The sequence below is a fragment of the Aythya fuligula genome, chromosome 1, assembly GCF_009819795.1.
Source record: "Aythya fuligula isolate bAytFul2 chromosome 1, bAytFul2.pri, whole genome shotgun sequence".
In the NCBI taxonomy this organism is placed as follows: Eukaryota; Metazoa; Chordata; class Aves; order Anseriformes; family Anatidae; genus Aythya; species Aythya fuligula.
Genome location: NC_045559.1, coordinates 74,812,242 through 74,838,966, shown reverse-complemented (window position 1 = coordinate 74,838,966; position 26,725 = coordinate 74,812,242). Strand labels below are relative to the sequence as shown.

Genomic DNA, 26,725 nt, shown 5'->3' with positions numbered 1-26,725 from the left:
TACCAGCTCATAGCCCTTGCTGTCTTTTGTCATAAACAGGCCCAGAACACATTGGGTAAGAGAATTTATATAGGCTAAAAATAAACCAAGAATTGCAATGGAATAGAGTAACTGGATAATAAGTAGTAAACACTACAGTAACTACAGAAATGGTACAGACAAGCAAGGCTTGTATTTCTCAACTTAGTGATTTTTGAGCAATATTTTTAAAATTAGGACACATTAATCTTACACAACACAAGGAAACACACCAATAAACAAATGAGCCTCCTCTTTAGGGAACATTCTAGCAGAACTACACGCTAAAGTTCTTGAATTTCTTCTCTACTGCTAGTGCCCTCCAATGTGAAAAGATTTGCTATAAATATCCTGAAGGATAAGACTCATGAGAATTTTAGAAAATATTAATGGTGGGCAAGCAGACCTTCGGAAACTGCACACATCATCTGAATATGCTGCTTCTGCGCTCAAGATGTTGGCTGTGATGTTGTTACCTTGAAAACAATTTACAAAACTCAAAAATGGTTCCTTCACTCGCATTAAAAATACTTGTTTTTACTCCTTTTCTTCAAGGTGTCAGGTGGTAGAGATTAACACATCACACAACTTGCAAAAACCCATGCAACAAACGCAGACTTAAGATGTTACAATAATCCAGTCGATTCCAAAGCCTCTCTTAAGGTGTTTTCCAACAGAAAGATGGAAAAAATGCATAAAGGCATTCTTCAGTTTATCTCTGAGACCCCCAAAACAGATGAATTTTTCATGATCTCTTACTGTCAGTCACGTAGGACTGTTTGTTGAAAGGTAAGATTTTAATGTTCAGAACCCCTCAGAAGATGTCTATTTTGATTAGAAACCTCACTGCAATTGAAAAGGATTTAAAAAAAATAAGGTCTTGGTGCTGCTTACCTGAAACCTACAGAAAGACATACTAGATTTTGAGTCCGATATTCTAACATGAAGGATGTCTGCAGATAAAACAGTATTTCAGGTACTTGAAACCTGAAGGCAACACCCCAGCCTTGTCCTGCAAACCTGATCAACACTTCCCAAAATGCACAATCCAGATAACAGACTGGAGACAACACTTTTCATGCCTCATTTCAAGAGCTTAACCGTTTCCAGAATGGAAAGAACTATCACAAGTTTTCAGTGCCCACACAGCAATGATTCTCCCTCCAGTTATTGTTTCACTTGTGATAGGCTGCTTTAAAGTAAGGCAATAGGCGAATAGTCCAGGTGACAAATTAGTCCACAACCAAGAAAGTTTCAGAGTAAGAGGATGACAGGATCATTCAGAAGGGTCAGCTATGAGATTAGACCAGATTGCTCAGAGCTTTATACAGTCTTGAAAACTGGGGAGGACAGAGACTGCATGAGCACTCCGCCCACTTTATCTTGGTATTTAACTGTCTTGGTGAGATGGAAGAAAAAAATAATAGGAAACCAACTACTTATGTTGTCCTTGTGTTTTCTTTAAGGACTCTTTAGAAGCAAGCTCAAAGACCAGTCTCTAGAAGGGAAATGCACCTGTTCACATTCCTCTTTAAACTTCTTTTTGGATGTATAGGGTGGCTTGTCACTCTAGATCTGACTCAGCAGCATTCCAAGTGTGATGACTAGCAAGTGAAACACAAATAAGGACACAACTCAACTTGGATTAGCTGCTCATAAGAACTTTCAGCTATGGTATTTTTCCTTATTACTCATTGAAATCTGAGGGTTGTTCCATACAGAATAGCAAGAAAACAGAACTTCATTGTACAGAAACAAACGTCCCGTGATTGAAGTGCTAAACCATCATGCTTTTCTACTACGTGTAGCTACCACAGATATGCTTTACAAAAACTCTACCTTGTATTTCATGGTTAAATAAAACAATTTATACATTCCTTCCTATTTTATTTTGTCCAACCAATTTGTTCTATGAGAGCTCCTGATTTCTTCGGGGTTGCAATTTGTGGATGGTTTACATGGACAGAAAAATAGAAAAACTATAAACTTATATAACAAAACCTGTTAGAAACACAGCTACCAACATTGAGAAGTCCATAAATGAATAAGACAAGTTAACTATGGAGGGGGTGGGGTTGGTTTATGCATTTAAGTGACATGAAGGAGTTTTAACACCTGAATGCATCAAACCAAGGTTGTTCACTACTACTCAGTGCTCTGAACTCTTCTAACTGCAATCAGTAGATGCAAGTGCACATTATTAATAGAAGTTAGGCCTCAGACTTTGAAGCTAGAGTCTCAAGTCAACAACTTTGGGTTAATTCTTATTCTCCAATCTATAAAGCAGAAGAATAGCACCCTATTTCATTTTTAAGAAAATTCCTTTGTTTCCTCCAAAAAGCAACTACAGCACAAATACCAGAAAAGAGTCTGTAAAAGGCAATTGAATCACTACTTCCAGTGGAATTCAGATTGTATGTACGTAAGTCAGCAGAGCCAGACATTAAATGAGTTTTTGAAAGATGACAGCAACCTGTTTGGTGAATCCCATATCCTGAGCACTGAGGCAAGGAATCTAAGAAACGCCCACCAGTATGATCAGTACTGCACACACTCCCCTGCAACTCTGAGCAGTATTTATTCTTTTCATTTCCAGTTTGAATAACCAAGTATTTTGCCACCTAGACATTTATTCTCCAGTTATCAAGAAAGATTAACCAGTACAGAAGCTGCTAGCTTGCGGTAGTCATTCACAACTTTGAGTAACAAGGGATTCCTTACATGTCTGCATTGCACCTAAGAGGTGGGACCCAAGTGGGGACTGCTTGCGTGACCCCATGCAGGAGAAAGACAGGCACCTCTTGAGCAGCCGCAGGCAGTCCAAAAACCATGGCCAGCCATCCCCTGATACCACAGAAGAACTGTGAAGGAAAGAGACAGAAAAAGGAGGAGGAGGAGGAGAGGCACCCACCTGCAGCCAAAGCAGAGGGTGGCAGAGGAAAGGCGTTTCAGCAGGTACATGGTTACTGCTGGGTCCCCCACTGCCCTGGCCCCAGCCAAGGATCAGATGCTGCTGTTAAATGCTAATTAAGTAAGAAATAAAACTGAAAGAAAAAAAAAAAAAAGAAACAAACCGCAAGGAGTCAAGAACTTGCTTCAAGACAACTTCCTCACTGCTGTATATATTCACCACTATCCACATTCATTAAATGTTACATTTTTAACATGCAACAAAAAACAACTGAAAATAGCATTAGCTCACTGCCTTAATAGTCAAGCAATGAACAAATATTTGGTTCATTTCTAGCACACATCAAAAGATCACTAAAGCAGTCAGAATTGCCTTGATACTTAACACATCTTGAAACAAAATCCAGCTATGCTCATAGGACTATGTCAACTTAGACTCTCCAGGCACATCCAACCCTGTGTGACTAATATTTTATGATGTATACATTTTACAATGTATAATTTAAGGAAGAAGAACAGCTATTTTGATCATTATATTTTATTAAGTTTGAATATTTCCTTATTTCCATATTTCCTTGCTTGAATATTCCCTTAAATAAATGAAACTTAGACTTACTGTTTAAGTGTGATCATCCTTTGAGTAATACACAGAGTGCAGAAGCGTGTCTCTGAAGTGCGAGACAACAGCCACACATCTTCAGCCACACCAGGAGGTTTCATACATGTATAATAAGTATTATCTCACTCAAGAACTCTTGAGAAGATAGACCCAAGTTATGAGCCACTGTTTGTCTGTTTTTCTGTTCAAAGACAATAAAATTGAACCCTTCAAGCCCCTCTGGGAATACTCTCTTGTAATCACATGCCTTTACTGCAGACATGAGCAATGGCATAGCGATGCAGTTGTCTGAGAACTAGCAATCATCCCCTTAATTTGCTATTGGACATGTCAGTTTTGTTTGTTTTCATAATCAACACCTATTCGTCATTACTAACTCCTACATGCTGCCAGCATATCCTCCCTCTGCATTTTTACAACTAGCCAGGATGACTTACACAGCAAAATAAGGGACCAGGAAAAAATGTATTTTTTTCCCTCTCAACCCGAGGGATTATTTTTATTGTGCATTTTTTCTTTCAACTGATAAGGCTATAAACCACCTTCAGAGATTACACAGAGGTTACCAATTTTAATTGAAACAGACTATGAGTGCAGGAAGTCATTAACACCACAAAACTCCAAGCTTTAACTGGCACAGCTATACTGGCCAAGGACAAAGTTGATAAACAGCTGTGCAGGGATTTCTAGAAGATTTGGATTTACTTAAAAACTTAACGTATTTCTATCATACTTTTTTGCTTAGCTGTAAATGTAACAGATGGTGAAGTAACCAGAATAAACCATGCTAGGAAAAAAAATAAATCTCCAGTTCTGCAGAGACAAACTGCACCTGCATTTACAATGCTCTGGTCAAAGCTGGATACTGCTGTTAAAATGCTCCTCCAGTATGCCAACCATTAGGACCTACTGCATGCCAATACTAAAAGTTTTTGCTTTGAAACCTAAGCAGCAAGTTGCACAGAATCCATCCCTAAGTTTTAGTGTTAAAATACCCAAGGCTGATGAAAGATTTGTATAATACACTGCCATTGTATTTGATAAAGAAAATTTGCTTTTTTTTTTTTTTTTTAAATGTACGCTACTACAAAACATTAAGTCTGAAAGAGGTGGATTAAGCAGTTCTCTAATGCAGGAGCATTGTTAAATTTAGTTAAAAATTTTAAATGATGGAAAGGATAAATATACCAAGGATCATACATGCTATTTTATAGTCTTCAGAAATGGAAACTAGCATTTTTGAACCTAACAACATTAAGTTCAAATAATATTAAGAAAAGAAACGTAAACAAATCCTAATCCCTACTACATCATGAAGAGAAATGAGCATGATAACACGAGTACTGTATTCTAATCTCCTCAAATATTCGTCTTAATAAAGAAATCTCAGGATCTCCTAAAACAAGAAACATAATTAAAAAAGAAAAAAGACTGCCTAAAAGATCTGAAGTCTTTCCAAAAATATTTCCTGTCCTTTAGGATGTACTGCAAAATCTAAATCCCTCTTACATATTCAGACATCCTTTAAAACAAGAACTGTTGAAGAACATTTGACTTTTTACAGGCTTAAATGTTACTGTATGAACTGCAATACAGTGTTAGAAAATTACATATACAACAAAATTATGACAAGTGTGTAAATGCAGTTGCCACAGATCCTGTCAACAGCATACAAACGAGTAACACAAAATGAAGGTTATATGAAATGCATTGTTCCCAGTGCTTTCAAAAACTTCAGATATTCATCTAAGATAAAGTCAAAAGCAAATTAGTCAAAGTTTAACTTGCCTAATATCTGGATTTTTGAACTATAACATTGAAGCAAAGCAACTCCAGTTTCTAGTGTTTATTTAATTAGTGTCAATATTTATACCGAGGGGAAAAAAACACTAAGAGCATCATTACCACTGTTAAGAACTCAGAAGCATGCCTGCTAAAAAGCCTTTGAAGTATACCTTTTAGAAAACATACCCTGAAGTTCACAGAGGATATAGGTACTATTTTTAAAAGTATTTTTTTCAGCTATTTCATTTAATCCCACTGGAGGATGAAAACGCATCATCTTACTATAGTCATTGTATATTAATCAGTAACTGTTGAAGGGAGACAACCATTCCTCAAAATTTCTCCCCAGGTTTTCAGACTGACTATTTTCTATACTGACTGTTCTTAAAAACAGAAAAGGAAGTACTGTTAAATAACAGATTTTTGAATACAAGTATTGTAATTGAGCTAAATGTTTTTAAAAGAGCATCTCAGGTGATTGTTCCAAAATGACTGAGATGAACACTTTGTTACACTGTTTTTCACACAAACTGACTAATCCTGGCTCTAATCAGTATTTAATTTTCAAAAAGACTTTAGAGGTGTGCTACTCCGATGTGTACTGAATACTACCTGCAGATTCTTTAGCTAGTGAGGGAAAGTAACAAAAAAAAAAAACACAAAAAAACAGTAAAAAGCATCCTTGAATAGTATCCTTCACAGACCTTAAATACAGAAACTAACCATAACACATTAAAAATAATCATGCTCCTATTTCTGTTGAGATGCACAGAAGAGAAGCAACATAAGAGAGCAATTTAACAGCTGATTTTTTGGTCACAAAGCACTTGCATTTTTAGGTTTTAAACCCTGCAACACTGACTTGTGATAGAAAAAAATCCCATTCTAAATAGATATATTAATGCTTTCTTAACAACAGAAAAAAAAGCACAATAAAATTGGCTTTCAGTATATTTTGCAGGAAACCACCTGAGGAACTCATAACAGTATAACATTTTAAATAATTTGAAAGATTAAATACTGTATCTATTGTAAACTTTAAATCAGAAGTTATTATTATTTAACCTGAGCGATTAAGACATTAAACTGCAGAAAAAAAACTGTTTGAATAGAAGTCTGCACCTTTTTCTAATGTTCACTTTTGCAGTTTCTGTGACATTACCCACTAACTAACATGCCCTCCCAAGGTCTCCAAAAATGAAATAAACCTTAATATCTGACACCCTGTTCGTCTAACTGAAAATGAGACAAATATGCCTTTAGGTATGTTTCCAAGAAGCAAGAAGGGGGCAGAAGACCACATGCCTTCACCTTGCAAATTACACTTGGAAAACACTGGTAGTTTGCAAGAAATCTTAAAAGTTGCCAGACACTTAAATTATTTAACCCTTTAGCTAGTGGAACTAGATGGCTAGTACATTCTTCATAATGAAAACTGATTTCAACAAAGTGGAAGTATTTACAACCCACATATTTAATACTTAGTTCATTCTACCACACAAAAAACAAGAATTTGACAGTAGTGCAAAAAGGATAGTGCAGAGAAACTGAGAAAGAGGCTTGCAGTGATTCATTTTCCAATAGAGAAAATGTGAAACAGCATTCACAGCTGTACTGACAAAGTAGCTGCAGAGGAAAGTGACATATATACAACCATTCTAAAATGGCATACAATTAAGAAGCAAAACAGAATATTAGGAAGCGCTGCCTCAGATATCAAAGCTTCAGATCTTTGATCTAAAGATAAAAAGGTGCCATGCTGCTTATCTGACCACACAAGTACCACAAAACATGTACACTGCTGTACTTAAATAGAAAATCTCACAGAAGTATATAGAAGTAATACAATAATGGCTACTAGAAGGATATTTGTGTTTCAGACACTAAGAACCATCGTTTCAGCCATGACCAAACAAACCCTCTCATATTTGACAAATGTTACAATCTTTACCAAAAGATCACATTCATTTGGCCAAAAATACTTTCATTTCTTCTATTGAGCAGCACAGGAAATATTTGGCAGGAAAAAAAGCAACTGTTAAATTAGCAAGCAAAATACTTACCTTAAAAGCCGTGTCTTAACTCACTTGCATTTTTCCAAATATGGAGCTCAGCAGCACAACTGCACAGGGAGCTGCAGTACCTGCACAGCTTTGCCTGACCTCCACTTCCACAAGCAATTCTCTCACAGCACATTTCATCATTTCCTGCTGGCTGCTGAAAACCTTGTCGCTAAGGTCATTTTTTTCACACTGCAGCACTCAAACCAATGCAGGGTTTTCACTCACACGTTTCCGATGTTTATGTACTGCAGTGAAGATAAATATTCATCTTTCCTATAATCTCCAAAATAGACCACTAGTAGGCCATATTAAAGGAAGGTATTTTTAATCATACAACTGCATTAAGTGAAAAACAGTTTTTAAATATATCAGTGAAACATGTAGGCATATTTTTCAGATGCGTTGCTTAGGAAGCAACTCTGTTGTTTCTGTGTTCCATAGTCAAAAGCTGTATTTTTCCATCTCCAGAAATATGGGACTGTAATAGTAATTAATGAAATACTGACACATATTAAATAAAGGCAGGTCTAAATCCTAGGATTAAGGTCAAACATGCTACTCTTCCTGAATCTGAAGGTTATGTTAAGTAAAGCAGCTACTATTCTTTACATCAAGAGAAAACTAACTCAGAGACCTCATTTGAACCAAATTCAGCCCTAAGACTAACAGATGTGCCTTTCCAATGACAAGAAAACAGAAACTGTAAATAAGTGTATTAACAACGTGTCAGCATACTGTACCTTCTGTTAGTCTTACAGAGACCTTACTGTGCTTGGCAGAACCTAGTAAGACTGATCGGGGCAGGGGAAGCTAGTTGCACTGATGGACCTAGATGAACATGTGCACTCTTCAAGTAGTTAACTCTGCTGTCTTTTTTTTTTTTTTTTTTTTTTGAGATGTAAATAAATCAAGTAAAATGAAGACAACTGGAAAACAAAAAGCAATGTTTTTTTTGCCATGGAAAAAGTAATAGAGAAAGCAGATCTCAGAAGGACATTGCTGAAGATGGAAGAGGAGAAAAGACTCCAAAACCTAGTCAAATATCTCAGTTTCTGAGATATGAATGCACTCATACTTAACTTAAAACGCTGTAGAGGCATCACATGTCCACACAAAACTCTTTGTGGCCTTTTGGGATTATTACTCTCTCTTAGACAAAACAGATTATTAGGACAGCTACTTAACACATGTACAGTGATAGAAATATCCTATAACACCAGTAATCTTTTGCTAGTATAGCTCATGGTGGTTCCTTGAAAAAAAGGTACAGAACTGTACCTTAGGACCCTTTCTACTAACGCAGAAATAAAATAACCATCCCCATAACTGCTGACTTAGTTCAGAGCTGTAAAACAGCTCTAAATAGTAGCTTCAATTATTAGCAATGTTTCTGCAGCCATTATCCTCTCAGGGCTATAGCCCTGAGAGGATAATGGCTGCAGACAAAAGGCAGGACAAATTACCATATGACACTCCTCAATTCTCAAGATATGCTCAAGGCTAGTTAAGTAGCAATGTAACTATTCTAGCAATGTAAGAACTTCTAATGAAGATAGCCCTACAACCTGAAAGCAACATTCTCAGCTGTGATCCCTGTCAGAAACTTTATATATCACATTGCCAGTGTCATATCATTTCTGGAACTGGAACAGAATTACAAGACCTCTGCGGAATGCAGTTCATAAGTGGTAGAAATAAAACAAGCACAGGCATAGACAGCTCTGACTATCCTTCTTTCCAGGAAATTAAATAACTACTTATTCCTTCAAGAACAACAAAAAAACTGTTCATGTATTTCAGAGTCAATCATTTACTGTAACAGTACAAGTGAACATGTGACTGTGTTTCATATTTCATATTAAATAAGATTAATTCCGATTTTAAAGCAAACTGATTCTGGCTTCTAAAGAACAGCCAGGGTCATTTACCTGTTTGTTTGTATTAAGGTGGAAAAGAAGGTTGCTTGCTACTTAGTTTCATTAACACGGCCACTGAAAAGAGAAACACTGAATCTGTTTAACCAGATTTTCGGCTCAGTGAATCTGAGGTAAACTTTAGCCAGGACTCCCATGTTCCTAGGCAATTTAATTTTCTGATCCTCAAAAGGTAATTACTGCAACAAGGACAGGAGACCTTTACCCAACTCAATAATCCACACAACATGGGATTGCTGACCTAGTAGAGTTAAATAACCCTCTCAAACACCTTGATTTTTTTTTAAATAAATATAATATAAACTTGCTCCTTTATGTAAGCAACATTAAAGTGTTACTATGTACTAAATCCATAGGTCTAAGCTACCTGGAAGTATCACTCTGAAGGTCACTGATTTCATTTTTTATAGCCTTGTGCACATAATTTGACAAGATAAATACACACATAACTAAATTTGCTTCTAGTTTTTTGGTTTTGTTTCTGTCACATACAGTACACAAACCCATTTTTAACACTGATGCCACTGAAAATCTGAAGTTTTCAGCATACAAAACATGACGCGTTAAAACAGGCAGATAAGCTCAAGGTTAGGCAAACAAGAAACTGAAAGTTTTTCTTCAGTTCTAACCATTTTACTAATCTCATTAGGAGTTTAGAAAAAAGGAGCCAGCCAGCCCTACAATTTCCAGAGATCTGGATACACTTTAGCTGTCCTTGAATAGCTCTCAAACACACAAGTCATTCAAATGTAAAACCTCCAAACACAAAAATGTGCACAAACACACAATTTACTCAACTAATCTCAGGCTAGTTTTTTCTATGCTTCTGCCCCTTTTCAGGGGTAGGAAAGCTTTTTATGCCATTTTAAAGTAATGCTTGACTGAGGTACAAGTAGGTCAGCCAGCTACCCCACAATCCAAATTGGAATGAGGTTTAAGGAAATTAGGACAAGAGGTCCCATTAACTACCATTCCCGCACTTGCCATTACCATTGTGCTTTTTAATTTAAAAAGACTGTGCCAACACTATGTAGCATTTAAACAGCAGCCTTTAACCTGCATCTTGTTAACAACTGAAAGACAGAAAGATGAAATTTAAACAATGCAAAGTTGAATATAGAGCTATCACAATGTTAATATCTAAAAAAAAGAGTTGAAAATTCAAATACATAAGGCTACTTTATATATACACATGTGGGAATAGAAATGTTGTTTTTGCAGAGTTACATTGTTTAGAAGGAGGGAATGTGGTACTGAAATATGCTTACAGTGATAAGAAAGTTTAGCAGGCGACCTTGTAAAATGCAGACAATCAGACTCCTTAGGACAATTAGGTGAAAATCATGGTGTCAAGTCAAGTCAGATAAGTGAAGAAACATTACCACTTCAAGCAGTAAAAATGTCAAAAGAAATTTGAAATTTAACAGGCCGGCAACTGAAGGCCATGCATTGTTTGTGAAGCATCAGATAGATTGTGAATCTGGATTACCCACTCAGTGGGGAAACAGGGGAGGGTCCTGCCATCAAAAGGTATATAAACTGTGTTTTGGAACTAGTAGATGCGCTCTCTCCTGCTTGTGGGGCACCCGCCATTGCAATCGCGAATAAATTACTACTTCACTGAGATCCTCGCCTGAGCCTAAGTTATTGGCTACGGAGTGTTTCTCACAATTTGGGGGCTCGTCCGGGATCCAGTCACCTACTGGGGAGCCCCACCGCCGCAGCAGCAGGAAGGCATGCCCCGCTGATTTCAGCGGTCCTGTGCATCAACGGTGGCGGTTCTGCGGAAAGCTGACAGAGGGCCCGCGACTGGTTAAAGAGGCAGGATCCGTGAAGTAGTGGGGAAAGGAAGAAGGTAGGCACTCCGGGTTTTTAAGAATCGATCCGGTAACTCTGTGCACAGACCAAGGTAAGAAATATTAAGTATTGCCTTGGGGGTCGGGTGATCTGCTGTATGGTAAGCCCTTGCACAGGGAAGTGCCGGCACTACACCAGGGGAATCTGGTGTACGGTAATCCTTGCACGGGGAAGTGCTTGGAAGTACACCAGGGAATCTGGTAAACTCAGGTGTGCAGTAATGCTGGCACGGGGAAGTGCTTGGTGGTACACCCCCATCTTTCAGTACGTTGGTGTGTGGTACACTGCAGAAGGGAAAATTCTGTAGCACATACTGGCGAGGGTTAGGAAAAATGGGAAAATATGAGTTCCAGGGGACAGGGAGATATCCCTGGGGGAGTGCCTACTAATAGTTCTTCCTGAAGAATGATAAGAAATTGGAAACATAATCCCAAAATTAGAGGGATTGTAAAAGAAAAATAATTTAAAAAAAAAAAAAAAAGGTTAAATATTGTGTATCAGTCTGGACAAAAGAACCAATTAAGGAAACAGCAGTATTTTGGCCAAAATACGGGTCTGATGAAAATTCAGGCTTTAAATTTATGTGTAAACAATAAGATTCCTTTTTTTAGAGAAGGAGCCAAGTTATGCTCCCTATAATCTTAATATTGAACTGGTGGCAGCAGCAGTCACTCCAGGAAGGGAGACAGGGACTGGAATTAACACTGTCCCTAAAGAAGGATCATACTCTAGGCTCTGGCAAGAATTAGAACAAGGTAGAAGATATATTGAGAATTTTGCCTTCCCTGATACTAACAGTACTAACACTAACTGTGTATACTCTTAGGTGAACTACCCCCTCCTCCTTACCAGCAGAGAGGTTAGGACTTTTAAGAAGGAGAGGAAGTCTTTATTCGAGGACCCCAACAGCCTAGTTGAACAATTAGACCAGTTTCTACGACCTGATTTATACTCTTGGGGGAGGGAATTATGTCTATAAGTATGTTGTTTACAGGGAAAGAAATGGGAATGATCAGGAGGAGAGCTGCTATACAAGAATGGGAAAGAGTTCATCCTCCAGGACCAGGGGTAATAGCGGCAGGGCAGAAATACCCACTTGCCAATCCTGGCTGGAATAGTGTGCAACACAGAAATTATATGAGAGACTTGGGGTCAGAATGAGAAAGTACTTGGGGATGAGACCTGATGACCCAGTATCCCAAGGGCTCTTGAAAGTTCATTGTGTGATTAAAGCCTGGCAAAATACGCAGAAAATGCTTCAGAAGGTGGGGGAATGTAGTGAACAGTCACTGGGGGACCCTCCTGTGGGAGGCCCTGGAGGTGTGTGTCTGGAGGGGAGACAAGAAGGAAAAAAAAAAAAAAAGAGATCGAAACTAATGGTATTGACAGTGCAGCAGGTAGTGAGGCAGAGGGTTGGAGAAAGATGAAGAAAATCTTCAGGGGGAGTCAGGGCCAGGATGGAAAGGAGAGGAAGAGAGATGAAGGAATGGCAGGCAAAGAAGGCTGCCTGTGTTGTGACCCGAATCCTGGCAGGGACAGGCTTTCATAAGATGTTTTAAGTGTGGCCAGGCTGGCCACTTCGAATAGGAATATCTGGAGCGGAAGAAGGAGGAAAGAAGGAAAATGGGATGAAATATGCTATATTGATATGTTGTTTCAGTATCTTGGAGGGAAAAGGTATGGAATTAAGTTGGACTCTGACTGAGCCTTTGGTGCTGGTATTAGAAAAGTACGGGCTGGAGAAAGATAAAGGAAGTGTTAAAAGGGTTGCTGAAGGTGTTAAAGGTGTGGCATGTAGTATTTAACAGAGCTGTTTGAAGTTGAATGAGCAGGGAAAGAGGATGTAGGCATTATCTAAGTAACAGTCTAGAAGTTTTGGTATATTTGCATATTTGCTGTGGTGTTTGGTCAGTTTCCCAAGCATCGGGGAGGGGGACAGGAGGGGGGAACAGCCCGCTCCACCAGGGGCCTCTCCAGCGGCCGCAGGGGGGCTTCGGCTCCAGCGCCTGGAGCGCCTCCTCCCCCTCCTTCTGCACTGACTTTGGTGTCTGCGGGGAGGTTTCTTGCTCTCCCAACTGCTGTTGAGCAGCAGGTTTTTGTTTGTTTCTTTGTTTGTTTGTTTTCGTGGATGTGCTCTCACAGAGGCACGGACTGTATTGCTCATGGCTTGGCTCTGGGCAGCAGTGGGCCCCTTTGGGGCCAAATGAAATTGTCCCTTATCTGCCACGGTGAGGTTTCTGGGTTTTTCTCACGGGGGCTGCCACTGCAGTTTCCCACCCCCACACCCCTCACACCCCCCCGAACCCTGCCATCAAACCTAATACACTGGGGCAGTTAAGTCATTACTGACCTGTAAAGTATCAGGGATTAAATTAACTAATGAAACCCTAAATGTGATGGGGGTAGAAGGTACTGGGATAACAGTGCCATTTTTGGGGAATACTAAGCTGAGACCAGGGGATAAAATGATCACTGGGCAATTATTGTATGTATCCAAGGTGGATACTAACTTGGTGGGAAGGGATTTGATGATTAAATTGGGCATTCAAATAGTAAATTGTTAGACTGGAATAACAGTGTTATGAATGGAGTGCTCTCTGGCCCTGAGAGCAAACATACATGTATATTCACCTCTGACTGGAAAGACCCTGAAATGGGGGCGGAAGCAACAATATAGGTGGAGAATTTTACCTCAGGGGTTTACAGGGACACCTATCTATTTGGGTAAGTTCTAAAAAAAAAAAAAAAAAAGATTTTGGAGCAATTACAACCTCCCAAGGAGGTATTAATGTTAACAAATATGTGGATCGTTTTCTATTGTCAGGACAGGAGAAAAGAGTTGTGAAGAAAGCTACTAACAAGCTATTCAACTTTCTGGGAAAGCAGGGCTTGGGAGTATTAAAAAAAAAAAAAAAAAAAAAAAAGTTACAATATGGAGAAAGAGAAGTCAGGTATTTAAGGCATCTAATGTCTGAGGGAAAATGAAGAATAAATCCAGAGAGGATTCAGGGAATTGTTGAAAATTAAGAAAGAACTAAAAAGTTTTAAAACAATGATTTTTTTTTAAGGAATCAGGAGCCATGAAGTCTGAAGGAAAACGGATACTCCCTGATGGGAGAGAAATGCTGAATAAAGTGATAATGAGGCAAATATTAACTGTTTTACATCAAAAGAGTCATTGGGAGGTGCAAGCAATGTGTGATATTGTGCTAAGAAAGCATGTCTGTGTAGGAATATACACTTTAGGGAAGCACATATGTAGAGGATGTACCATATGTCAAAAGGTAAATAAAAAGGTCTTCTGTAACCCATCTAGAGGGGGACGGGAGCCAGGGCTTTGACCTTTCCAAAGTATACAGGTAAACTTTACTGAGTTACTTGTTTGTCCTAATTGACCACGCAACTGGATGGGTGTAAGCTTTACTGCAAGAGTTAAAGCAGGCCTTAGAGATTGAGTGGGATTTTCACAGCCCCTGGCACCCCTCCTCTGCTGGGAAGGTGGAGCGAATGAATCAGACGTTAAAGAAGCAAAAGAAGCAAAACTAGTGTTAGAAACCCAACTTCCTTGGGTAAAATGCTTACTCCTACAGGTTTAAACAGCACCAAGAAAGGATATAGGAATTTCACCATATGAGATGCTGTTCAGATTGCCCTATCTGGGCAGAAGGGATGAGATACCACAATTCAAAATAAGAGAGTTTCCTTAAGAACTGTATTCTGGGGTTGTCTTCTTCTTTGTCATCTCTCAGGACCTGTGGGTTGTTGGCTCAAACCCCACCTTTGGAATTCCCCATTCACCACCATCATCCAGGAAACTGGGTCCTGATTCGGACCTGGAAAGAGTCAACTCCGGCCTGAATGGGAAGGACAATTACTGACCACTGAAACAGCCGTAAGAACTGCGGAAAAAGGTTGGAATCACTATACTCGAGTGAAGGCATCTGTCGACGCTAGTACCGGGAAGCTGTTCCTACAAAAGACTTGTTGGAAGTTGAAATTGAAGAGAAAAAATCTCGTAGTGGACTCTGAGCAGAGATAAGAGCTTGCAATTGTAAACTTAACCTTTTATTTCACAGGTAACTAACGCAGTGTGACTTGTGATTGAGAGATAAGGACGGACCTATAGCGAAACTGCGTGCCGCCCAAGGGGGGGGTTGTTATAGTAGTAGTGTACATCTTATTTTTGTATCGATAATATTTGGAAACCTAAGGTTTAAAAATAATGACAGGGAAAAAGTCGATTACTAATTTTGTTTTTAGTGATTCTAGGCCTCAGAGAAGGCTTGGTCAATTGGTAACTGGAAAAGGCATGACAGACTAACTAGCAAAAACAGGATACCCCAATCAAAATATGGTGACTGTGACAGAGGGTTATGTTACCACAAGCCGTCACGTTTGATGCTTGTGAGGGTTAGCTTGTGGAGATTTAAATGCCCAATGACATTGAGCAGAAAGAACAAATAACTGGGAGAGACACAACAGCCAGATTGAGAATAGCTTGTATGGAAACAATCCTCTATTGCCATCAGAGAAAGGGAGAAACTCAAGGAGAAAACAGGAGATTAAACAGGAGGCCCTCTGAAATGTGGCAGTTCAAACATTTGAGATTCAAACAGGGTATGGGGACGTGAATGCCTGGATAGAATGGGTCAAATATACTGTATCCAGAGTCTCAATCGTAAGCTACTGCTATGCTTGTGCCTCGGGATGACCGATTGCCCAGATAGTGCCCTCCCATGGGGGTGGACCAAAGACTCCCAAGGGATGCGATGTATGATTGCATTGTACCAAGAAAAGACTGCCTGGGAAATGAGGCCTGTAAGTCTCTCTTTGCTGTTTCTTGCATGATAACAATATCACAGTTCCCCCTGCATTCTCTACAGCTATAGGTAACCATACAGCTTGCCTCTCACGGCCAGGGTGTGAGTGCTACCTGGCATCTTGGAGAATTTGCCATTGGGCTACCAAAGGACTTGATGGAAACTGTTCAAGATAGAGATCCCCAGGGCAGATCTCTGGTGGTACAGTGGAGGGAAGATCTTACGTCCACCCTACCATCTAATTGGGAAGGCACTTGTGCACTTGTTCAATCAGCTATACCCTTCACCCTGGCATTTGAAGAGAAACATCACAAATACCAGAAAAAGTAAAGGAGGCTTAGGAATATCATTGATGATAGAGTATACATAGATTCTGTTGGGGTACCTAGAGGAGTTCAGGATGAATATATAAGCCAGAAATTAAATTGCTGCAGGGTTTGAGGTACTGTTCTGGTGGGTAACAATCAATAAAAATGTGGATTGGATTAATTATTTCTATTATAATCAGCAGAGATTCATCAATTATACCAAGGATGCAATGAGAGGAATCGCTGAACAACTAGATGCCATCAGCAAAATGGCTTGGGAAAACAGGATAGCATTAGATATGATGCTTGTGGAGAAGGGTGGTGTATGCGTGATGCTGGGCAACCATTGTACTTTTATCCGTAACAATACTGCCCGATGGCACAGTAACAAGAGGCATTGCAAGGGCTTACCACCCTTGCCAATGACATTAGCAGAAAATTCGGGAGCAGACACTTCCATCACAGGATGGTTGAAATCTTGGTTGGTAATGGAAAGGGATGGTAATGTCCCATATTTACATCCTTGATTATAGTAGCAGGAGTTTTGACAGCTATTGGCTGTTGCGTTATTCCCTGTGTAAGGGGACTTGTCCAGCGGTTAATTGAAACCACTTTATTGAAACAAATGACCATAGATCCACCACCCTACTCAGATAAAATGATATTAGAGGAATGGAGAGCAAAGAAAGTGAAGAAGAGGAAGATATTTACCAAATTACACTTAAAATAAATAAATAAATAAAAATAAAAAGAGTTTTTGCAAAAATCAACAGTTTATAAAAAAAGAAAAGGGGGGAATTGTGGGAATAGAAATGTTGTTTTTGCAGAGTTACATTGTTTAGAAGGAGGGAATGTGGTACTGAGATATGCTTACAGTGATAAGAAAGTTTAGCAGGCGACCTTGTAAAATGCAGACAATCAGACTCCTTAGGACAATTAGGTGAAAATCATGGTGTCAAGTCAAGTCAGATAAGTGAAGAAACTCTTCACTTATCTTCACTACCACTTCAAGCAGTAAAAATGTCAAAAGAAATTTGAAATTTAACAGGCCGGCAACTGAAGGCCATGCATTGTTTGTGAAGCATCAGATAGATTGTGAATCTGGATTACCCACTCAGTGGGGAAACAGGGGGAGTGTTCCTGCCATCAAAGGTATATAAACTGTGTTTTGGAACTAGTAGATGCGCTCTCTCCTGCTTGTGGGGCACCCGCCATTGCAATCGCGAATAAATTACTACTTCACTGAGATCCTCGCCTGAGCCTAAGTTATTGGCTACGGAGTGTTTCTCACACACACATGAACTATATATATGATCAGGATCCAAAGTTTTGTAGCAAATTATCAGTAAAAGCATATGATACACAACTTTCTTCATTCTTCATGTACGCTGCTAATTAACCAGCATTTTTAAGAGTTCTACAACATTTCTCAAAAACAGAAACAATTGCTACCAAAGAGAGAATTACACTTTTCTATGATGTAGTGCAACATGAACTAATCAGGACAGAGAAGGCTAGTATCGTAGAATACAATTATTCTGGAATTAAAATATCAAACTTGTACACATTCAAAAGGAAATGCATAAGAGATTTTTAAAATTTACCTTGTACATAAGCCATGTGTACATATGGTCTATACACACACACAGCCAGGAATGGAAAATAATTCTCCTCAGTACTATGGAGTCTTTATGCCATTAGCCTAAAGCTATGTTTAACACCATGGGAATTCCCTGTAATCTTACAGAAGTGTTCCCAGGGCCCACCTCCAATGTAAGATTTCACTGGCTAGACAGCAACCCTGTGCTTTTGAGTTCAGTTGGAATATCTGAGTAGTTCACATGCCACACCTCCCTGTGAAGCACCACGTTTGTCTTTCAAAACCTGAATGCACTGCCCTGGAGCAGCAACTTGCTCGGTCCCGTGGAGAGGCAGGGGCAGTGACCCCAGGGAGCTGTTTGCCACGTTATAGAGGTGGGGGCTCTCTGGCCCACATCAGATGGACACCTCAGCCCATGTTCTGGAATAGCTTATGGTTACTGAAATGAGTCACCTGTCTAAATATGATTATAATTACGGAGTCTTATCTGCTCATGCATCGTCAGTTCAGAGTTTGAGCAGAATCAAAAAAAAAGACTCAATGGTTCAGCAGCTGAAACAGCTGCAAGTTGAAAGCTTCAGTTATGCAGAAGTGTCTTGAAGTTACCACTGAAATTAAGACTTCCATTTGAACAAGTATTCCTCAAGAAGAAAACCAAACCATGTGCTTAGTTGATTACTAATATACCCCACCTTTAACTGTCTTTACCACATGGTAGAAGGAAGAATAAAAAAAGTTGATATCAATTTAAAACATTGCAGGAAAAGGCTTTGACAAATAAAAACAGTGAAGAACGTAATCAAAATTGATATGCAAGATACATGACACAGTATGAATGAGTAACATACCATGGTGATAATTTTTATAATGATACTCTTCAATGTCATGGGTCAAATGAACATTTCAGTCAAAAACATTGTGAAATTTACGTACTGGCATTTTCCAGTTATGATTCTCAAGGCTTAGAGCCTTAATGCAACTGTCCAATATAAGTAGTGTTTAAAATATAGTAACCTTGCATCTAAGAAATAGCCTGGAAACTCATTCCTTATTTCTGCACATCATTTGTCAGTTCTGATGACTTCAAAAGACAATGGTTTTAGAGAAGGGGCAGGCGTTCTTAGTACTTCACTATGGTTCCTACTGCGCATCAGAGACAAGCCATCATCTGCCCAGACATATCAAATCCAGAAGGTTTTTGAGTGATGGAAGCCCAGTTAGAACCACAAAGCTCAATGTCAGCACTGGAAATAAACAGCACAGATGGTAACTCTCACTCATTCCTCGCAAGCTTTCTTGGGAAAGCCATAAGTTGCTCTAACCCACTAAGAGTAAATGCAGTTATCACCTTGGTAACATTTGCTGAAGAGTCATCATCGCAAATAACCTTCACGCAATTGAGCTAGCCCTTAGTCCACTACTGCTTTAAAGAGTGATCAACTCTCCTTGCTCCTAAACCTTAAGGTCTCAAAACAACAAAGAAATATAATATTTAATATAGCTTGGGGGATGTATAGTGATTTATTAAAAGTTATTTCAGAACATGCAAAGACGTCATTTAGACGTATTTACTGTTCAAAAAAGAACACTAAAAAAAAATGAAAGAAATTGTGAGTCTTTTTTTTTTTTAATGCAACAAAGTCTTATGAACATCTGGTACCCCTATCTGAAGGGTCCATAGCATACTCCTGTAACAACATTTCTTTCATTTCTTTTATAGCAAGGTGAGTGTCCTCACAGCAGAACCAACAACACTAATAGATTTGTTTAACTTGAAGTTCAGGTTATACCAAAATAATTTGCATAAGTTACCATATCTGAAAGATAAACCGACGGCTACTTCACGGAAGCAAAATGTCTGTATATTTGATGCATCAAAGACAAACAAAAAAGGAAAAAAAAACAGATTATGCTTAAAGATGGAAATTTTAACACACAAAAATCATCATCAGTAAAAAACATGCTATACAGAGTACTCAAGAGATTAACAACTGTTAAGCTGTTCCCAGTTAGTTCTATTTTGTTTGCTTTTTTTACCCTCCACACACACAATTTTTCTTCCCCCCCCCTCCCCTCCCCTTACACTACAGAAGAAGACTACACAGTTGAATCTTGCAGCCACAACCACTGCCTAACTTGTTAACTAGGAATTCTAACACCTGAAGAAAAGCGTCACAATAACAAAATATTTTTCTGGTACAACAGAGAAATTAAAGCTGTATCTGATTCATGTAATGATACAGGTCTTCCATTATACATAGACTGCAAATAGACATGTACCTAATAGCTTGAAAGAAAGCTCATTGGGCATATAAACACTCAACAAAAGAAACTTCGTCCTGGGCCTGTTACATCCTGGTATAAACATCCATTTCTTATTACATTAATATCCTTTTTTGTAACATCCATTGGCACAAGGTATGTTCTTCTTCCTACCCCCCTCCTCACTAATTGCATTTTATCTCATTATTCTCACACAGTTATTTAATAATTACCCAATTACATGATTGAAGTTGCTCTGAAAGCATAGGAAGCGCAGCGTTACTTCATAACACAAATCACAAGAACATGAAAAAAAGTCAGCAAATAATGCCTGACTACAGTCCTAGAAAATCTCTAAACCAGAATATTTTAGTCCTGCATTTTTATCACCAGCACCTAAAGCTCCTTTCAAAGGAAGGCAACTATCCTCCCAGAATTGTGTTTGTTCTTATTTTTACACAAATTAAAGAATTCTAATGGCATCAAGCCAGTCTAACTCTAATTTGGTTAGACATTTGGTTAGAATAGAGGATCCACACAGAGTTCAGTTTTGAGAACTTTTTGTAAAAGAACCCACAATACTTGACACAAAGCTCTTGGAAAGGACTTTAAGCTCCTAATAAAATCAAAAGTAAATTGAATTTTACTCCTTCCTGTAGCCAGTTATTTAAAAATGACACCATTGAGAAATAGCATTAATTCAACAGTCCAGTATTGTTGACTTCTGACAGTCCAGTAGTACAGATACAAAGAAAAAAAACGCAAAGAGACTTTTCCAAAGGACTTCTGAATTTCTGCAGCAAGTTCTTTCTTCTAAGCCACTGAATAACAATGCCTATTACAGACTAGTGCACTTCAAACTGCAACAGGTAGTGCTATCTGATACCAAGATTTCCTAACAGTTTTTCTAAGTTTTCTTTGGTTTTATTTATTATTATATTTAAATATATGAACTCTATCTCCACATCATTTTTAAAAAAGTTTCTAAAGCCAGTCTGCTCAATCTGAAAAAAATAGTGCAACAAGCACAACCGTCTGAATGCATTTATTGCCAAGTTGCAGCTTTGACTAAATACTACCAAAATTACCGAAACAGTAACACTAACTTCAGCTAGTAAAAGTAACTCCACTTGGTTCCAGCTGACATATGTGAACCAAAATACACTACCACTGTCCATTTTCTAGTGTCTGGGAAAGGTAAAAGCAAATAGATGCTAGCACTAAGTAACACAAGTAGGATAGATAGAAAGGAAAACAACTCATACTGATATCCCTGATACAAAGAAATCAGAATACACTACTATAGAAGGGGTTCTGAGCCAGAAGTTTTTCATGTAGCTGAAGTCCAATGACAGATAAGTACAAATCCAACACTTTGGTCTATAAAACAGGGGCATTGAAAGCTTATCCAAATTCTGAAGACTTCTAAAATCATTTTTATAGTCCTCTAATTAGGCTATTTCAGTGACACAATATTGCAAGATATTACTCAATTTCAGGATCTGGATGCAAGTTATTACCTGAATTCATTTAGCTTAACACAGATAACCAGTAACTCTAAGTCAGGTTTTTAGACTGTAGTCAAAATTACAATTCCAATAACCAGTTGTGAAGTGAATTTTTAAGTAGGTAAGTTTTTGCTTGCTTCAGTATTTAAGCTTCAGTAGGGTAGCTCTAGACAAAAAGTTCAGTAGTGAATATAAATCACTATTTATATTCATCTTTGTCTTGGCAGGGGCAGAGTCAATTTTGTTCATAGAGGCTCACATAATGCCGTGTTTTGGATCTGTCATGAAAACGGTCCTGATAACAGGGGGACGTTTCATCTGGTGCAGAGCAGGGCTCATACAGAGCCAAAGCCTTTTCAGCTCCTCGCGCTGCCCTGCCGGTGGGGAGGCTGGGGGTGCACCAGGAGCTGGCAGGGGGCACAGCCAGCACAGGTGTCCCAACTGGCCAGAGGGACATTGCATTCAGCAATAAAACTGGTATAAAGAAGGAGAAAGAAGGGGGGACATTTGGGGGTGATGGGGCTTGTCTTCCTCAGGAACCGCTCTGCGTGCTGAGCCCTGCTCTCCTGGAGGGGGCTGAACTCCTGCCTGCCAGCAGGAAGCAGCAACCGAATTCCTTGCTTTGCTTTACCCAGTGAGCCTCTCTATCTCAGCCCATGAGTTCTCATACTTTCACCTCTCCAATTATCTCCCCCATCCCACACAGGAAGAGTGAGCAAGAGGCTGTCAGACAGAGCTGCCAGCTAAGGCTAAACCACAATCTTTCATCTAATTTGATCATTCTTTTAGAAAGTTGGCCATCTGGGAAACAAGACTTTAAAATGTCTTTTTAAGCTTGCATACTTAGATTTCCAGCATCTCTCAGTATACAGAGCTATATAAAGATGCTTAGTACTTGGAATTCAGTGATGGTGAAAACTGCAAAAGACATGACTTTCATCCCTTCCTCCTAAAGCAAATACTATACCCAAATCTGGATTTTTCACAGTAAGCCCAGTTTAAACATGCATGCCGACTCTGATGCAAATGCCTAGGTGCAATATAGTATACTTTTCATATTCCAAACATTCTCATGAGCCAGCATAACTAAAGCAAATAGCTAAAACTCAATTCATTCTGGACAGCAGACCCGAGGCATAAAGAACAATGCAGGGATTCCTAGAGGACTGTAATTAAAATAAATATAGACACACATTCTTTCATTTAATGAATGAAAGAACAGGATAAGCAGCAGCTAATCCTCAAAGGGTATGGGGTAGTGTTCCCTGTTCAGAAATTTTACACTATTGGTAAGTGATGGAAATGACTTGAATGCTACTTGTATTTGAAAAAAGTAATCAATGCCTCATTCACTTTTTTTCCCCACAAAATAGACTGCCAGGAGTCCACATCAACTGCTGCATCTATCAATAAAATAAAGTTCAAATAAACAAAGCACATGCACAAACCTGTGAGAGCCATCACCACAAAGCAATTTAGCAATAGCTGTTTTGTGTTCCTTATTTCTCCCCATTTGAATGACTAAACACTGCCGAAGTCCAATTGATACTGCATTATAAACAGTGCTTCAAAAAGTTGTTACAAAAAGTCTTTCTGAAAATGTATTACATAACTTTGTTCTCTAGCAGTTCACAATAATAAAGATTCAAATGTCCATGTGATCCATTATTTTCTAGAAAAAAAATCAAATCAGTTTAGAGAAGCATGTTTGTAAGATTTTCAACTTTATAGAGCTAATCTGTACAACAGCTCTTCATGGTATTTCTCCTACCAAATAAATTGCATGCCACTGAGTATTCTAGCCAAAGTAGATACTTTACACATGCTTGAAAGTTAATAATTTTATAAACTTCACAGCTGAACTAGTAACATCATTCCCTTCAGACTTAATGAGATTAATATTAAAGGATAAGATACCAGTACAGCATTAATAAATTAAAAAAAAAAAAAAGTAAAAAGTATTTATCCATATGTAAGAAGTGGGAAATAAATAATGCAAAAGCAAGAAACACAAAATGTGCACAATGAAAATACCTTTAGATGTATTTAAGAGCATCAGACCTGCTTCACTCTTTCCATATTTCCTTGCCATCAAACCAAGATATCTTGGAAATGGCGTAAGAACAGTTAAAATTACCACAAAACTAGGAATTCTGTTCAATTAGTAGACATTACATGCTAAATTAAGCACAGTTTGTCCATGCTTACACAAAGGAAAGTGTTTCTATAATACCTACTAACATGTAGAAGCAAAGATACTTCCTCTTCCTATTCAGGCTCTTTTGCAGGAAATTGGAGGAGGGCAGAAAAGGATAAAAGTATCAAAGATTCCCAGTTGCCATTTTTTTTTTTCTCTGCAGGGGAAGGTAGAAAAAGCCACTGAACTGGATCTTTAGTCTCACTTTCTCTACTTCACATCTCATCAGGCTGATCAAAGTCTAAAGTAAAGAAGCAATAGGCTGCCTTGCACTGTGAAATAAAACCAGAATAAAGTGTATGTTTGTTTTAAATATTTATATGTATCAATTACTACTGTTTTGCATGGATTAGATGCATCAGAACTGCTAATGACTTGACACCTATTAGAGCCGCACACCACAGATTTTACTCCCAATACCCACGTGACACATAGGAGTCATGTGATACCCTGATCTAAATGAAGTGCTAAAACTCCAGTCATTCAGTACAGACTAGATCCATGTGTTGTTCTCCAATACAGCTATAACACTAGCAAAGCTGAAGCAGCTGCTTACTACTTTACTACTTTAGCTACTTTATCCAAAGGATTTCTTGGCCAAATTCAAAACAATTTTAAGATCCACTTACAGGTCCTTTAAATTTAAGGGACATTGATTGTCCTTAATTTCTCCAAATGTGTTCAGAAACATGAATAACAGATTTGGTCCTACCTCAAAGAACTGAGAAGACTCATGATATATGCTGAACGAACTTTCACATTTCCCAGTGTAGAGCACAACTAAACAAAGGAAAACAAGGTGTCCTGCCCATTCTGCTTTCTTGGCAAGGTGTTCTGTGCTAGCCAATCTGGGCACTTGCCTCAAAAAAAAAAAAAAAAAAACAAACAAAAAAAAAAAAAAACCATCAGGTGGAACAGCACTCTGCTGAAAATAGCTAAGAAAGCAGATGAGGCAGTATCACAGAACAAAACAAGAGGATCCAGTGAATCTTATTAAATTATTTTTTGAGGGGAAAAAAACAAACAAACAAACAAACAGTCTACAATAGGGTAGAGAGTCAGGTTTTCCAGCCTAGGAGATAAAAGGCCTGGCATTGGTTTTGTGTATAACTAGATTTTTCCTATACATAAAAGAAAATAGAAATTAAATAGAGTTGGAATTTGGGAATACAATCTGGAAAGCTATTTCCCCAAACCTAGTTTAACAATTAAGTGTTAGCAGATGAGTTTAAATCTTCTGCTTGAATTTCCAACAATTATTTAGCATTTACTTTTTTGATAATTATAGCATTTGATTACTTAAGAATATGTATCAGTGCTACACACTACAAGCACTTAAGTTGCTTACAACCAAGTATTTTAGAAGTCAAAAAGTAAAGACTTTACTTTTATAGTAAACTATAGCTTAAAGTACATTTTATAGTTTACTATATACTTTTATAGTTTACTATAAACTATAAACTATAGTTTAAGCTATAGTTTACTATAAAAGTAAATAGTTTATATAGTTTACTTTTATAGTAAACTATAGTCTTAAACTATAGCTCCTTTATAGTTAGAACTTGTCTGAGTTTGAGAAGGATTTCAATTCCATCTTCTTGCCCTTACACTTGAAAAAAAATCACAGAATGGTAAGGGTTGGAAGGGACCTTTGGAGGTTATCTGGCCCAACCCCCTGCTCAAGTAGGGCCACCTAGAGTAGGTATCCTAGAACAATTTTTCTTGAAATTTTGCTTCAAATAAAGACAAAGCAAGTTAACCTTTAGGTTTATGAATTCAAGATCATTTGAAACTTATTCAACCATGCATCTAAAATTGGTTAAAAAAAAAAAAATAAAGAAACATGCATCTTCAGTCTCAAAATGAATCTTCAATTCCCTTAACTATAGTTTAAGGGTATAGTCTCTTGGTAGCAGTTTTCAATGTCTGGCAGCTGTATTTCAGCAACTAATGTAGCACAGCTTCAGCTGCTAGGATGAGTAACACTCACATTTATATAGACTCATTTTATATTTTATTACATCCTGGCCATCCTTGCCATACATGAGATTATATAAACATTTATGGAGAAACTTGTTTATACCCAACATTCACTTTACCACTTAACTTTATAGAAGTTATTCACTGGGCTGCTTATCTCAGCCCCAGCCTGACCACTTTGTTATAGTATAAAATTTGTTCTGCTGACAAAGACTGATCTGGTCTTCTCGCAAGTCCCCAGCCACACTTCCTGACCCATCCCCATGTCATCAATTCCATTCAGGAAGCCAGGTGTGAGGCTTTACCCAGCTGAAAACTCCTCTGTCCAAAATAAAAAGTTTCTTGCTGGACTAGGGAACCAACTTGGGTCCAACTCATACCAAAACAGCAGGCAGCAAGAACAAACAGCTGCCCCCAAGGAAAGAAGACAATTTCCCATTCTGGTAGCAGTACAAGCTGTCCCTGGTTTTGAAGTCACTTGGGTTGTCAGTGAGTAGAAGTGGCAACAAGTATCCGAGCTAATTTAACAAGTTACAAAATGTTACACTAACAAGAAGAATAAGCAAGCACACATTCAACACAGGAAATAAGAAGTACTCCAGTAAATCTGAGACCCTAAAAGGCAAAAAGATATTTTCACTGTTCATGGGAGTGGCAGGCAGACAAACAATTATGTTTTTGCATTTGGGAACACAACTAAAGCCTAATTATCACTGAAGCCCAGTCACATAAGTCACAGGCCTGAGAAGTGAATAAACAATTCTAATGTAGCAATAGAGGATGGAGTGGTCACAAATTGAACATCAACACTTGTGTACAAATACTCTCTAAGCATGGGAAGGATTAACATCTCTAACAAACACT

General features: G+C 38.3%; 2 protein-coding genes across 4 annotated transcripts in view; both read right to left on the bottom strand.

Moving 5' to 3' along the window:
• The window catches only part of TTLL1 (tubulin tyrosine ligase like 1), a 59,579-nt gene that overhangs the window by 4,553 nt on the left and 28,301 nt on the right, over nucleotides 1-26,725 (bottom strand). Inside the window, exon 11 of one of the 3 annotated variants that reach the window (XM_032189587.1) lies at nucleotides 3,028-3,062. The exons of the other annotated variants lie outside the window; for them this stretch is intronic. The gene's annotated coding sequence lies outside the window, so the exon portion shown is untranslated. Of the gene's footprint in view, nucleotides 1-3,027; nucleotides 3,063-26,725 lie in introns of those variants that run through there. 3 annotated transcript variants of the gene reach the window in all.
• The window catches only part of PACSIN2 (protein kinase C and casein kinase substrate in neurons 2), a 75,079-nt gene that overhangs the window by 43,755 nt on the left and 4,599 nt on the right, over nucleotides 1-26,725 (bottom strand). The gene's annotated exons all lie outside the window — the stretch shown is intronic.